Source organism: Coregonus clupeaformis, chromosome 34 (genome assembly GCF_020615455.1).
Source record: "Coregonus clupeaformis isolate EN_2021a chromosome 34, ASM2061545v1, whole genome shotgun sequence".
Classification (NCBI taxonomy): Eukaryota; Metazoa; Chordata; class Actinopteri; order Salmoniformes; family Salmonidae; genus Coregonus; species Coregonus clupeaformis.
The window spans coordinates 9287106-9303563 of NC_059225.1; the positions used below are offsets into that span (position 1 = coordinate 9287106).

General features: G+C 46.7%; 1 protein-coding gene across 1 annotated transcript in view; it reads left to right on the forward strand.

The window, feature by feature from the left end:
* The window catches only part of LOC121549708 (myelin-associated glycoprotein), a 69683-nt gene that overhangs the window by 41746 nt on the left and 11479 nt on the right, over nt 1-16458 (forward strand). The gene's annotated exons all lie outside the window — the stretch shown is intronic.

Below are 16458 nucleotides of genomic sequence, written 5' to 3' on the forward strand. Positions count from 1 at the left end.
GAACAACATCCCCACCGTCAAACATGGAGGTGGAAACATTATGCTTTGGGGGTGTTTTTTCTGCTAAGGGGACAGGACAACTTTACTGCATCAAAGGGACGATGGGACGGGGCCATGTACCGTCAAATCTTGGGTGAGAACCTCCTTCCCTCAGCCAGGGCATTGAAAATGGGTTGTGGATGGGTATTCCAGCATGACAATGACCCAAAACACACGGCCAAGGCAACAAAGGAGTGGCTCAAGAAGAAGCACATTAAGGTCCTGGAGTGGCCTAGCCAGTCTCCAGACCTTAATCCCGTAGAAAATCTGTGGAGGGAGCTGAAGGTTTGAGTTGCCAAACGTCAGACTCGAAACCTTAATGACTTGGAGAAGATCTATAAAGAGGAGTGGGACAAAATCCCTCCTGAGATGTGTGCAAACCTGAAACGTCTGACCAACAAGAAACGTCTGACCTCTGTGGTTGCCAACAAGGGTTTTGCCACCAAGTACTAAGTAATGTTTTGCAGAGTGGTCAAATACTTATTTCCCTCATTAAAATGCAAATCAATTTATAACATTTTTGACATGCGTTTTTCTGGATTTTTTTGTTGTTATTCTGTCTCTCACTGTTCAAATAAACCTACCATTAAAATTATAGACTGATCATTTCTTTGTCAGTGGGCAAACGTACAAAACCAGCAGGGGATCAAATACTTTTTTTCCCTCACTGTACATTATAAATGAGCCCCTCTCCCTCAGTCTCTCCTAAGGACACCTCAGCCCCCATCAGTCCAGCTGATCCAGTATTAGTGGGCAGCTGTGTTAATCTGACCTGCAGCAGTACAGCCAACCCTCCTGTGACAAACTTCACCTGGTTCCAGATCAGTGGGGGTAAACCAACACAGGTAGCATCTGGACTGAGTTACACCCTCAATGTGACTGTTGGTGATGGAGGACTGTACTACTGTGAAGCAAGAAATAGTCACGGCCGTGGGAAGTCAACGGAAGTGCAGCTGGCTATTAAAGGTAGAAGCAGTGGCACATTCAATATATATAAATATATATTTATCTTTATTTTAACAGGGAAAAACAGACTGAGACGTGGATCTCTTTTACGGCTGTGCCCTGTGTAAACATGTTGACATGTACGGGTTTTAGACATACAGACAAGAACATTTCAAACATACAAAACGAAAAACACAATTCAACAGAAACAATCACAGACAACATCATATTGATCCTCCATAACATGTTTTAAATGGGCAAGGGACACCAGAGTGTCTAACTTAAGTTGGATCTGCAGTTTGTTCCATAAATAAGGTGCAAAGGAACTGAAGGCAGTCCTTCCCAACTCTGTGGAGACCACAGAAGTCTCTAATGTAATCCACATCTGTGATCTGGTTTTATAATTAGTATATCTAGTGGACATTAATGATGATATATGTGGAGGTAGTTTTAAAAGAAGTGCTTTATAAATAAACAAGAGAGCATGTTGCTCTCGCCTCACAGATAGAGAGGCCCAACCCACATGTTGATATAGGATACAGTGATCAGTTTTGTAACTATCACCCATGATAAACCTGAGTGCACAATGGTAAATAGCATCCAGTGGTTTTAATGTGTTTGCCGATGCATGCATATAGATAATATCACCATAATCTAAAACGGACATAAAAGTAGCCTGCACAATTTGTTTTCTATTTACGGAGGACAGACAAGCCCTGTTTCTGTAAAGGAACCCTATCTTGATTTTGAGCTTTTTTCCAAATTCAGTAACATGTTTTTTAAAAAGAAAGCCTATCATCTAACCATACCCCTAAGTATTTATATGCAGAGACCTGTTTGATTTGAGTACCATCCAAGCTAGTGATTACAAAAGTGTTTCTAATTGAGAGTTTAGACCTAGAAAAAAACATGACATTTGTTTTCTTAGCGTTAAAAACAAGTTTAAGCTGTAAAAGAGACCCTGTAGTATCCTAAAATCAGACTCCAACTGCATTAAAGCTTGGTCCGCTGTTGGAGCAATAGAGTACATCACTGTGTCATCTGCATATAAATGGAATTTACAATATCTGACATCATCACCAATGGCACAACATTAAGAACAATATAGAGATAGATACAGTGGGGGAAAAAAGTATTTAGTCAGCCACCAATTGTGCAAGTTCTCCCACTTAAAAAGATGAGAGAGGCCAGTAATTTTCATCATAGGTACACGTCAACTATGACAGACAAATTGAGGGAAAAAACCCAGAAAATCACATTGTAGGATTTTTAATGAATTTATTTGCAAATTATGGTGGAAAATAAGTATTTGGTCACCTAAAAACAAGCAAGATTTCTGGCTCTCACAGACCTGTAACTTCTTCTTTAAGAGGCTCCTCTGTCCTCCACTCGTTACCTGTATTAATGGCACCTGTTTGAACTTGTTATCAGTATAAACGACACCTGTCCACAACCTCAGACAGTCACACTCCAAGCTCCACTATGGCCAAGACCAAAGAGCTGTCAAAGGACACCAGAAACAAAATTGTAGACCTGCACCAGGCTGGGAAGACTGAATCTGTAACGATCCCGGCTGTCTGAGTCGGGTCCTGGCTGGTGACTAGTGTTCCTGTTCGTAATCTCCAGTTTCCCGAGGGTTCGGGAACGCTCCGGGGAGCGCTCTTGTTTTCCGCACCTGCATCCCATCAGCAATCTGCACACCTGGTCCTGATCATCACCCTTCTTAGGCTCTGGCCTAACATCCAGTTCCTGCCGGATCGTTAGCCATGAACAGTATGTTTGTCAGCGTATCAGCCTTGAGTTCTAGCGTTAGTTTTTGTTGTTTTGCACCTTGTTGATTTGCTGTGTACTCACCTCCGTTTTGTTCTGTCTGCAGTCTCTCACCCGGAACCTTCACCCAACCTCTGCCTGATGGTCGGCGGCTGCCGAGCCATGTCTGGACCTACCACTGCACCCTCAACAACCCATCCACGCCACCCGCTCTGTCCCTGGATTATTCAGCCTCACTCGGGAGTCAATTAATAAACACTCACCTTTTTCTCTAAGTACCTTGTCCTGGTCTGCTTCTGGGTTCTGGCGTAGTAAACCGTGACAGAACGATCCGGCCAGTAATGAACCCAGCGGACCTGGACTCTGTTCGCCATGCCATTACCCATCAGGAGAAGATGTTGGGCCATCATAGCACGGTACTACAGGAGATCGCGTTGTCAGTTCGGAACCTTTCTACCGGTCTGACGGAGGTCCAGAACCAACGCAAGTTTCCGGTGGAGGATCCACTACGGTTTCACCCATCTCGCCTGCCGCTTCGGGAGCTGTGTCCTTCCGTGAGCCCGAGGTTCCGACGCCGGATAGATATGAGGGGGAGCTGGGAAGATGCCGTTTCTTCCTTATGCAGTGTGGATTAGTGTTCGATCTACAGCCCTACTCTTATGCCACAGACAAGGCTAGGATAGCCTTTGTGATTGCGTTGCTGCGTGGTCGGCGCTGGAGTGGGCTTCAGCCGTTTGGGAACGACAAGACCCCTGCATGGCTTCATACCAGGGGTTCACGGCCGAGATGAGGAAGCTCTTCGACCATTCCGTCCGAGGGAGGGACGCAGCTAGGCGCCTGTTTTCGCTTCACCAAGGAACTCGCAGCGTGGCCGACTTCGTGATCGAGTTCAAGACGTTGGCTGTGGAGAGTGGGTGGAACGAGGAGTCTCTGCAAGCGGCCTTTTACCAGGGTCTGTCGGAGCAGCTCAAGGATGAGTTGATCTCCTATCCGGAGCCTAGTGACCTGGACAGCTTGGTAGCCTTGTCTATTCGGGTGGATAATCGAGTCCGAGAGCGAAGGAGGGAGAAGCAATGGGGTCCGTCCAATCGATCAGCTTCTCAGTTCCCAGTCGGGTCGGGTGGTGGACCAGAACACGTCGATCATTCTCCACCACAATGGATTAGTGGAGAGGTCCTCTCTCCGATTCTGAACCCATGCAAGTGGGGCGGCACGGGTTAACCAAGGAGGAGCGTCAACATAGACGTCAGACCAACTGCTGCCTCTACTGTGGTAGCTCGGGACATTACATCTCCACCTGTTCCCGGCGGTCGTCAAACTGCCCGGCTCGCTAAAGTTGGGAGGACTTTTAGCGAGCCAGTTTCAACCTCTCAGTACCTCTGTCAGACCCCGTTTCCCGGCTACCCTTGTGAACAGGAATCAGAGCTTAGCGCTTAACGCTTTTATCGATTCAGGTGCCGATGGAAGCTTTCTTGATGCCGAGTTGGTGGAACAGCTGGGGCTTTCCAAGGAGCAATTGCCGGAAGCCATTGAAGCGACCACTCTGAACGGCAGTAGTCTGGCACGTATCACGATGAGGACTGAACCGGTTAAGATGCGGTTGTCGGGGAATCATTCTGAGATGATTTCATTCTTCATTCTGCCGTCTTCCCATGTTCCTCTGGTCCTTGGATACCCCTGGCTGAAGGAACACAATCCCACGTTCGATTGGGTGACGGGCAAGGTAACGAGTTGGAGCCTTGATTGTCATGCTAACTGTCTCAAGACTGCCTGCCCCCATTCGGTTCCCAGTCAGGTGATTGAGGCTAAACCCCCAGATTTGTCCCTGGTTCCCGAGACATATCACGATTTGGGGGAAGTTTTCAGTAAGCAGAAGGCTCTGTCACTCCCTCCCCCACCGACCATATGATTGTGCCATCAACCTGGTCCCTGGAGCTGTCTACCCCAAGGGAAGGTTATACAGTATCTCCCGACCTGAACGTGAGGCGTTGGAGACCTACATCAAGGAGTCCCTAGCTGCTGGTCTCGTTCGTCCCTCGTCATCACCCCCTGGGGGCAGGATTCTTCTTTGTGGGTAAGAAGGATGGCTCTCTTCGACCGTGTATTGATTATCGGGGGTTGAATGACATCACGGTCAAGAACAAGTATCCCCTGCCCTTGATGAGTTCTGCCTTCGACTCCTTACAGGGTGCTACGGTGTTCACCAAGCTAGACCTACGCAATGCGTATCACCTGGTCCGGATCAGAGAGGGGGACGAGTGGTTGACGGGTTTCAATACACCGATGGGTCACTTCGAGTATCAGGTGATGCCGTTTGGACTGACCAATGCTCCAGCGGTATTCCAGAGTATGGTGAACGACGTCCTGAGAGATATGATCGGTCTCTTTGTGTTTGTTTACCTGGATGACATTCTGATCTTCTCGAAGGAACCTTCCGACCACGTCCAGCATGTCCGGCAGGTTCTGCAGCGATTGTTGGAGAATCGCCTGTTCGTGAAGGCCGAGAAGTGCGAGTTTCACGCCCACACGACATCCTTTCTCGGGTACATCATCTCCAGGGGAGAGATTAGGATGGACCAGGAGAAGGTTAGAGCGGTTCTGGAATGGGCCCAGCCCGGTACGAGATTGCAGCTCCAGAGATTTTTGGGGTTTGCGAATTATAACCGCAGATTCATCCGGGATTACAGCCGTGTGGCCGCTCCGTTAACTGCCTTGACTTCCAGTATCAGGACCTTCAAGTGGAATCCGGAGGCGGATCGAGCGTTTCTGGATTTGAAGAGGCGATTCACCAACGCACCGATTCTCTCTCAACCGGACACGGGCCGTCAGTTCGTCGTTGAAGTGGGACGCGTCTGATGTGGGAGTTGGCGCCATCCTGTCGCAGCGATGCTCCACGGACAGTAAACTCCATCCCTGCGCCTACTACTCTCGTCGCCTTTCGCCTGCGGAGAGGAATTACGATGTGGGTAACCGGGAGCTTCTCGCGGTGAAACTTGCCTTGGAGGAGTGGCGCCACTGGTTGGAGGGCGGAGCAACCGTTTATTGTCTGGACTGACCACAAGAATCTTGCTTACGTGCAATCGGCTAAACGTCTCAACTCCCGTCAGGCCAGGTGGGCGTTGTTTTTCGGACGATTCAAGTTTGCCCTGACGTTCCGACCTGGATCTAAGAACGGCAAGGCGGACGCCTTGTCCCGGATGTTCTCCAAGACGGAGGAGAGTGGGTCCAAGACCGAGACAATCCTCCCCGGAACTGCGTCGTGGGAGCAGTTATGTGGAAGATTGAGGAGGAGGTGCTGGCGGCCCTTCGGACTCAGCCCGGTCCCGGTAACGGTCCACCCGGTCGGTTGTTTGTGCCTGAGTCGGTTCGTCCTGCTGTCCTCAAATGGTCCCACGCCAGCAAGATGGCTTGTCACCCTGGCGTGGCTCGGACAATGGCGTTTCTTCGCAGACGTTTTTGGTGGCCTGCCATGGCCGAGGATACTCGGGGTTTTGTTGCTGCCTGTCCAGTGTGTGCGCAGAATAAGAGTACCAATCGGCCCAGCTCTGGACTACTTCACCCCCTTCCTATTCCCCGGCGACCATGGTCGCATCTGGCCCTGGACTTCGTCACTGGGTTGCCCGCTTCTGAGGGGAACACGGTCGTTCTGACGATCGTGGACAGATTCAGCAAGTTCGCCCACTTTGTGCCTATTGCCAAGCTTCCCTCTGCCTCGGAGACGTCCGAGATCCTGGTTAGGGAGGTTTTCAGGGTCCACGGTTTGCCCAGTGATATCGTTTCCGACCGTGGCCCTCAGTTTACCTCTGCTGTCTGGAAGTCCTTCTGTTTGGCCATTGGAGCTACAGTCAGTCTCACATCTGGTTTTCACCCCCAATCCAATGGTCAGGCGGAGAGAGCCAACCAGAAGATGGAATCCACGCTACGCTGTCTGGTCTCTTCCAACCCCACCTCCTGGGTCTCTCAGTTGCCTTGGGTTGAGTATGCCCACAATACTCTTCCTACATCTGCCACTGGGATGTCTCCCTTCCAGTGCCTGTATGGCTACCAACCTCCCCTGTTTCCTTCTCAGGAGAAGGAGCTCTCAGTGCCTTCTGTTCAGGTCCATATTCGTCGTTGCCACCGGACCTGGCATCGGGCCAGAAAGGCACTCCTTAGAGTTTCGGACCGGTATCAGCTCCAGACGATCGTCGCCGGATCCCCGCTCCCACCTATACCATCGGAGATAGGGGTTTGGTTGGCCACACGGGATCTTCCGTTACGGACTGAGTCTAGGAAGTTGTTACCGAAGTTCATTGGTCCGTTTGTGGTGGAGAAGGTGATCAATCCAGTGGCAGTTCGACTCAAACTACCGAGGACGCTCAGAGTCCATCCCACCTTTCATGTCTCCTGCCTCAAGCCTGTCTTCCTCAGTCCTCTGTTGCCTCCTCCGCCTCCTCCTCCTCCTCCTCGGATGATCGGAGGTGGTCCTGCCTACACGGTGCGTCGCATCATGGATTCCAGACGGCGGGGCCGGGGTTTCCAGTATCTCGTGGACTGGGAGGGTATGGCCCTGAAGAGAGGAGTTGGATTCCGCGGCGACAGGTCCTAGATGCGGATCTCATCAGTGACTTCTACCGCCTCCATCCTGGCGCTCCGGGAGTCCGCCCGGTGGCGTTGGCCGGAGGGGGGTACTGTAACGATCCCGGCTGTCTGAGTCGGGTCCTGGCTGGTGACTAGTGTTCCTGTTCGTAATCTCCAGTTTCCCGAGGGTTCGGGAACGCTCCGGGGAGCGCTCTTGTTTTCCGCACCTGCATCCCATCAGCAATCTGCACACCTGGTCCTGATCATCACCCTTCTTAGGCTCTGGCCTAACATCCAGTTCCTGCCGGATCGTTAGCCATGAACAGTATGTTTGTCAGCGTATCAGCCTTGAGTTCTAGCGTTAGTTTTTGTTGTTTTGCACCTTGTTGATTTGCTGTGTACTCACCTCCGTTTTGTTCTGTCTGCAGTCTCTCACCCGGAACCTTCACCCAACCTCTGCCTGATGGTCGGCGGCTGCCGAGCCATGTCTGGACCTACCACTGCACCCTCAACAACCCATCCACGCCACCCGCTCTGTCCCTGGATTATTCAGCCTCACTCGGGAGTCAATTAATAAACACTCACCTTTTTCTCTAAGTACCTTGTCCTGGTCTGCTTCTGGGTTCTGGCGTAGTAAACCGTGACAGAATCTGCAATAGGTAAGCAGCTTGGTTTGAATAAATCAACTGTGGGAGCAATTATTAGGAAATGGAAGACATACAAGACCACTGATAATCTCCCTCGATCTGGGGCTCCACGCAAGATCTCACCCCGTGGGGTCAAAATGATCACTTGAACGGTGAGCAAAAATCCCAGAACCACACGGGGGACCTAGTGAATGACCTGCAGAGAGCTGGGACCAAAGTAACAAAGCCTACCATCAGTAACACACTACGCTGCCAGGGACTCAAATCCTGCAGTGCCAGAGATGTCCCACTGCTTAAGCCAGTACATGTCCAGGCCCGTCTGAAGTTTGCTAGAGTGCATTTGGATGATCCAGAAGAGGATTGGGAGAATCTCATATGGTCAGATGAAACCAAAATACAACTTTTTGGTAAAAACTCAACTCGTCGTGTTTGGAGGACAAAGAATGCTGAGTTGCATCCAAAGAACACCATACCTACTGTGAAGCATGGGGGTGGAAAAATCATGCTTTGGGGCTGTTTTTCTGCAAAGGGACCAGGAAAAGGGACTGAAAACCTCCTTCCATCAGCAAGGGCATTGAAGATGAAACGTGGCTGGGTCTTTCAGCATGACAATGATCCCAAACACACCGCCCGGGCAACGAAGGAGTGGCTTCGTAAGAAGCATTTCAAGGTCCTGGAGTGGCCTAGCCAGTCTCCAGATCTCAACCCCATGGACAATCTTTGGAGGGAGTTGAAAGTCCTTAACATTCAACATTTTTACAAGTCAATAAGTATTCAACCCCTTTCCTCAACCCCCTTTCTTATGGCAAGCCTAAATTCTTTCCGGAGTAAAGATTTGCTTAACAAGTCACATAATAAGTTGCATGCACTCACTCTCTGTGCAATAATAGTGTTTAACATGATTTTTGAATGACTACCTCATCTCTGTACCCCACACATACAATTATCTTAAAGGTCCCTCAGTAGAGCAGCGAATTTCAAACAGATTCAACCACAAAGACCAGGGAGCTTTTCCAATGCCTCGCAAAAAAGGGCACCAATGGTAGATTGGTAAAAAGAAAACAAATCTGACATTTAATATCCCTTTGAGCATGGTGAAGTTCCGCAAGAGGAAAACCTGTGTAGCTCCTCCAGTGACAGGCATGAGGCAAGAGGTCTTGATTTGAATACAGGGCTTTAATGCTGGTCAACCCGTGAGAACTCATTGCTGCTTATCACACAGAGGTGCTAAACATCCTTTTAAATGTCCTTTATCTTCTTCTGTATACTTTCTTTGTAAGTATGCACTTAAACACGATAACAGTGGAAAAATAATTTGCTTTTTTTTGCGGTAAAGTTTCCTCGTTGCGTCGCTAAAGGCGCTCGGGTGACAACACTCGGCGGAACCAATAATTAGTTCCGTCTTGCTGTAAACGTACAATTCAGAAGAAATTAAATAATAAAAAGTGCAAATACATGAAATAACTAAAGTGCTAATACATGAAATAAACTGGCGACAGAGGCAGTTACACTCCCACCAAATCACAAGTTATTTCTTAAAACTTGGAGACAAACCTACTGCATGAATAAATTAAATGAAACTCTGTCCTAATAAACAACTAATAAACTGTGTATGAGTGTATGATAGAACCATCAGTCTGCTTCTAGCAATGTAACTGTTTTCTGAATGGGTCTCTCCAGGTAAACAGGTTTGGCTGTACGCTTTCCTCTTCCATCCAGGGAGGAGTCACTGATGAGTAACTTGAGTCTCCTCACTCTTTCATCACTTCCAGGATACACCTCGATGACTCTTGCTAGCTTCCATTGGTTTCGTGGTGTGGCAGCATCTTGTAACAGAACAATGTCACCGACCTTTGCATTTCTGCGATCTTTGGTCCACTTCTGTCTGTGTTGGAGATTCAGGAGATACTTCTTTTTCCATCGTACCCAAAAGTTGTTGGTTAAGAGTTGAACTCTGCGCCATCTTTTGCGGAGGGTAGAGATCCTCCTTGACAAACTTTCCAGGAGGAGGGAGAATGATTGTGGATTTTCTTTGACAACCACTCTGAACTGCAGCTCATCAGAAGTTACACACCACTGTACTCCTAGTGCTCTTTCCATGTGTGGTTCTCCCAACATCATGGTCAGGTCCTTGATGGCTTTAGCACACTCTTCCTCAGGAATTGTGGCTAAGACTTCTTTGCTGTTGGAGATGAACTTGTGCAATCGAAGTTTGCCTGTGCGACAAAGCTCGCTTGCTTCCTTCACTAGTTGGATTGCTTGGTTTTCAGATTCTACACTTGCCAATCCATCATCGACGTAGAAGTTCTTCTGGATGAACCTGATGGTTTCTTCTCTAAAGCGTCCTTGTCCTTGAGCGGCAAGGTGCTTCAGGCCATAGTTAGCACATCCAGGTGATGAAGCTGCACCGAACAAGTGGACCTTCATTCGATAGATGGAGGGCTGGGCTTTAAGATCTCCATCCTTCCACCACAAGAATCTGAGGTAATCTTGGTCCTCTGGCTTAACATGGAACTGGTGGAACATACGTTCTATGTCACACATAACTGCCACACGACCCTTTCTGAACCGACACAAAACTCCCACCAAGGTGTTTGTTAACTCTGGGCCAGTCAGGAGATGGTCATTCAAGGCTGTCCCTTGAAACCTTACAGAGCAGTCAAAAACGACACGGATCTTACCGGGCTTTTGGGGATGATACACCCCATGGTGGGGATGTACCACGCTGGGGTCTTGCTAATATCCTCTTCAGGGACAAGCTCGGCGTCTCCACAAGCTATTGTCTCATCCATAAAGGTCTTATAGTCTCTGCAGTACTGCTCATTTCCCTTTAACTTCTTCTCCAGACATCTGAGACGGTGGATGCCACATACCTTGTTATCTGGTAAGTTTGGTCTTCCTTTCTTGAAGGGAAGTGGCATTTCATAGTGCCCATCATCCTTGAGTCTGATGCCACTCTCCATAATTGACATGAACTGGAGATCCTCTTGAGAAAGGTGTTCATCTTCTGAAGCCCTTCCTACAAAATCAGATTCCAACACCTTGATGACGTCTGTTGGAAGGACTACTTCTTTGATCTGTGTTCTACAGACATAGTGCACTTCGTTTGGGAGATTTGGAAGAACTGATGTCACTTGCTTCACAATGACTTGATGGCTTATTCCAAAGGCATCTCCAAAGTCAAGACATGGGTTGCCATAGCCGACTACACTCCAACCCAAGTCTGTTCTCTGAGCAAAGGGCTCATTTTCTTCTCCAGCAACCACTTGTCTTGGTACAAGAGCTTGAGGACAGTTGTAGCCAATTAGTAGGCCGATGTCACAGCTCTGCAGAGGAGCAATTTCATCTGCAATGTGCTCAAGATGAGACCATGCCTTGGCAGTCTCTGGTGTGGGAATATGATCTCTGTTTGCAGGGATGAATTCTCTTGAGTAAGTTACTGGCAGGTAGATTATCTTATCGGAGTAGAATCCTCTTATTTGTAGATCAGTCAGCCTTCTGCTAGGCACCACTGTATTTCTTGAAGCCATTGTGGAGAGCTTTAACTGGACTGGTTCATTTTTAGTGTGAAGCACCTTTGCTGTCTCTTCAAGGATGAAGGTCGTGTCACTCTGTGTATCTAGAAGAGCGTACACAAGAACTTCATGATTTGGCTTACTTGTAGTGGACAACCACACAGGAATGACTGAGGATGTATGGGTGCCTTTAACATTCTGGATAACTCTGTTAGATGTTACCTCGCGTGGTGGTTTTGTCACCCTCTCTTGTGAACGATCTGTCGTTCCTTCTCTTGACTTGTCACTCTCCATTTCTCCATCAGTCCTTGTTGACATTCCTCTTTCTTTGCTGCGATTATCGTGTAGGCAGGTTGGATGTCCTTTCTCACAAGTATCACAGATCCTTCTATTTTCACACTCCTTTGAGCGATGGCCAGGCTTCAGACAGCCAAAGCACAACTTCATCCCTTGAACAAACTTGACTCGCTCAGAGATGGTTTTATTCATAAATTTCCAACACTTGTGTAGACTGTGACCTGACTTCTCACAAAAAACACAGCTTGTGGAGGAAGCTTTTTCATCTGAGTTAGTTGCTAGTACCTTTGCTCCGAGAGCTCTGTTCTTTAAAACCTTGATCTGCTCACCTTCAGCAGGTTTCAGAGCATGGAGAGATGTTATTGGGTTATTAGCAATCTTAGCTTCACGTGTGAGAAACTTTACAAACTGCTGGAAGCTTGAGAATGTGTGACTGTCTTCCTCCGCTTCTATGACCTTTCAGTTCCATCTCGAGGTCAGCCAGTCTGGAAGCTTTGCAAGTAACTTCTGGTTCTCATTGCAGTCATTAAGTACTTCGAGGCCTCTGATCTGAGTCATAGCAGCCTCACAGCTCCGAAGAAAATCAGCAAACTCTTGAAGTTCGATACTGCCTTTGGAGCTTATCTTGGGCCATGCCTCCAGCTTATCTCTGAATGCTTTGGCTATGAGGAATGGATTTCCATATCTTTCCTCGAGAATCATCCATGCTGCGTGATAGGCTGACTCTGAACCAAGCAGGAAGTAGCTCTCTATAGCCTTTTTAGCAGGTCCACCCACATACTTTCGCAAGTAATATATATTTTCTTCGGCTGGAATGTTTTTCCGATCAATGAGTGTCTGAAATGAAACCTTCCAGTCATTGAATCTGAGTGGGTCGCCATTGAATATTGTTGGTTCAGGTATAGGAAGACGACCTGCACTGATGGACTCTGCAAGTGCTCTAACAAGAGCTGCTGTGCTGTCATCCTGTTTTGAATGTGCCCGGTCTTGTGGTGAAGAATGGTGCTGCAACAGATTATTTTCATGTTTAACTTCTTCCTTTTCCTTCATACAGACACTTTGATGGAGTAGACTGCTTATTTCTTTATCTGAGCACTCACTCTGATCATACACTCGCTGACGTGCCTTAGCAGCCTTTAACCTTTTAACTGTCTCTAGTCGCTCCAGTTGTCTCCACTTTGCATCTAGCACCTTTTGTCTCTCTGCAGCTTCAGCTTCAAGCCTTTCAATTCCTCAATGCAACACTCTTGTTCTAGTAGTACTTCTAGAGTAGCTTCATTGGCAGCAACTTCAGCAGCGGCATCTTGTCAGCTAACAGAAATCTGACTTGAATGTCTGGAGCTGCTTTGAGCATGAGAGGACTTAGTGCATTGGGATTTGATACTTATCTTGTCTGAGACTACAGACTTGAATATAGACGATGTCGCCCCTGTTGCCTCGTTGTTCATCTCCTCCACCGTTATCTGCTGTCTCCAAACGATCTTTTGCAGTTTGGATGATCTTCCTGGTTACTGCATCACAGGTGTCAATTCTGCGACGTGTGTCATGGTCAGGGTTGTCTATGCGCCTTAACTCATCATAAGCAATGTTCAGATTCTCTGAGGCAGCACTTATTTTGCTTATGTGTTCATGTAGCAGGTTGTTTGAGCATTGTCCACTCAAAGCTTGCTTAGCGTCTTTAGCAATAGCCTTCCACTCCTCATAGCTCACAGTGAAACGGTGAGCAAATCGTCTTATTTGCTCATTGTACAGTTCTTGGCCCTTTTCTGTTAACTTTCGGTCTCTTTGGCTTCTTCGTGGTTCTTGTGAGGAAGTGTGGTCGTTAGCTCTTGTGCCTCTAGTAGCCTGTGGTTGCATGTCTATGCACTGCTGCTCTATACTTTCACCTACATTAACGTGCTTTCTCCCAGAGGTAAGACTAGGCTCTGACATTGTTACTTGGTGTACTTAAATTTGGGTTAAATCTAATTTGGCCTGTAGCTAAGTGATTCAGCTCCCATTAGCTATTCACATTTATACTATTTTTACCACTAATATTATTTTTTAGAACATATTCACATCTACTTCACACAAATCAATATCACGTTGTTCTATGAAATGCAAAATTCAGTCTCTTGGTTGTAGCTTAGTTAACACTTAAACATACACACAACTATACCGTATGAATATGAAGGCAAAAATGTGTCAGTCTCTTGTGGGAAATAGTTTAAGCTTCTTTGCATCAGCTGGATTCATGGTAAGGCGCCTGGATTCTTCTGTGGATGCTGCGGCTGTGTAAATGTCAGGAGCAGATGCACACTCTTGGATGTAGAGATGTCCCTTCTTGTCCATGGATCACGGCTCTTTGGTACTGTCTTCCTCGTCTACTCATGCAGAGCAGATGAGTTCTCACTGTAGCTCCTCCAGTGACAGGCATGAGGCAAGAGGTCTTGATTTGAATACAGGGCTTTAATGCTGGTCAACCCGTGAGAACTCATTGCTGCTTATCACACAGAGGTGCTAAACATCCTTTTAAATGTCCTTTATCTTCTTCTGTATACTTTCTTTGTAAGTATGCACTTAAACACGATAACAGTGGAAAAATAATTCGCTTTTTTTGCGGTAAAGTTTCCTCGGTGCGTCGCTAAAGGCGCTCGGGTGACAACACTCGGGCGGAACCAATAATTAGTTCCGTCTTGCTGTAAACGTACTATTCAGAAGAAATTAAATAATAAAAAGTGCAAATACATAAAATAACTAAAGTGCTAATACATTAAATAAACTGGCGACAGAGGCAGTTACAACCTGGTTCAGTCTGCTTTTCAAAAGACACTGGGAGACAAATTCACTTTTCAGCAGGACAATAACCTAAAACACAAGGCCAAATATACACCAGAGTTGCTTACTAAGACAACATTGAATGTTCCTAAGTGGCATTGTTACAGTTTCAATCGGCATGAAAATCTATTGCAAGACTTGAAAATGGCTGTCTAGCAATGATTAACAACCAAATTGAAAGAGCTTGAAGAATTGTTTTAAGAATGATGTGCAAATGTTGTACAATCCAGGTGTGCAAAGCTCTTAGAGACTTACCCAGAAAGACTCACAGCTGTAATCGCTGCAAAATGTGCATTGACTCAGGGGTGTGAATGCTTAAGCAAATTAAATATTTCTGTATTTAATTTTCAATAAAACTCAAACTTTTCTAAAAACATATTTTCACTTTGTTATTATGGGTTATTGTGTGTAAATGGGTGAGAAAACAAATACATAATCAATGTTTTATTCAGGCATTAACACAACAAAATGTGGAATAAGTCAAGGGGTATGAATACTTTCTGAAGGCCCTGAGTATACCAAACATTAGGAACACCTTCCTAATATTGAGTTGCACCCCCTTTTGCCTTCAGAACAGCCTCAATTCATTGGGGCATGGACTCAACAAGGTGTCAAGCGTTCCACAGGGTTGCTGACCAATGTTGACTCCAATGCTTCCCACAGTTGTGTCAAGTTGGCTGGATGTCCTTTAGATGGAGGATCATTGTTGATACACACAGGAAACTGTTAAGTGCGAAAAAAACCCAGCAGTGTTGCAGTTCTTGATACAAACCGGTGCGCCTTGCACCTACTACCACACCTTGTTCAAAGGCACTTAAAATTTTTTTGTCTTGCCCAATCACCCTATAAATGGCACACATACACAATCCATGTCTCAGTTGTCTCAAGGCTTAAAAAATCCTTCTTGAACTTGTCTCCTCCCCTTCATCTACACTGATTGAAGTGGATTAAACAAGTGACATCAATAAGGCATCATAGATTTAACCTGGATTCACCTTGTCAGTCTGTCATGAAAAGCGCAGTAAGATACTTCTAAATGTTGGTTCTGATCTATCACCTAATACCTACTCATATATCCATTGACAGTATTCGGTAGCCTGAACTGCATGCAGACACGTCTTTTCATCGTATTATTTTACATTTTACCCACATATAGGAAAAGCAGTTTCCACAAAACTGAAATGAGCTTGTTAGTCCCTTTTCTGTCAGTCCCACCATATCCCCATCCCCACCATATTGCAGCATCAGCATAGTGTAGTGTCCAATAGTCCATACTTTCTCTCTTCTCTCTCTGAATCATCTGGTCCCTCCACCTCTCAATTCCTGACCCTGTCCTCCAGAGCCTTCAGCTCTCCCTCCACCTGTTGGGGGAGGTCGGCTCTCAACTGCTGGGTAAAGTACACCCTCGGCTCCTGGGTCTCCTTCTCCCAGAAGGCCTTGGGTAGGTCGAAGAGGTTTTTTTTTTCTAGAAGGGATACAGCTTTTGACAAAATTGACTTTTCCTAGCAGGTTGGTTTAAAGCAATTTATGCAGCAGGTTCGGATAATTAACGTAGCAGGTTAGGAAAATTAGATTGATGTAAAGAAAAGGGTTAGGGTTAGCTGAAATGATAAAAAAATGCAACTTTTGACATTAATTTGACAAAAAATGTATCCCATCTACACATCATCGTCGAAGAGGGTGCCCATGTACACCTTGCCACCCAGGCCCTGCAGGTCGCTGGCTCCTTCCTGTGGCACCACGGCCATGCTATTTTCATGAAATTTCAATAAGAAGTCATTTTGGGAGTAGGGCCCAATTACCGAACGGCCCCAGATAGCATATGATAGCAAAATGTGTTGAATATCAGGACATTTGCTTAAAAACAG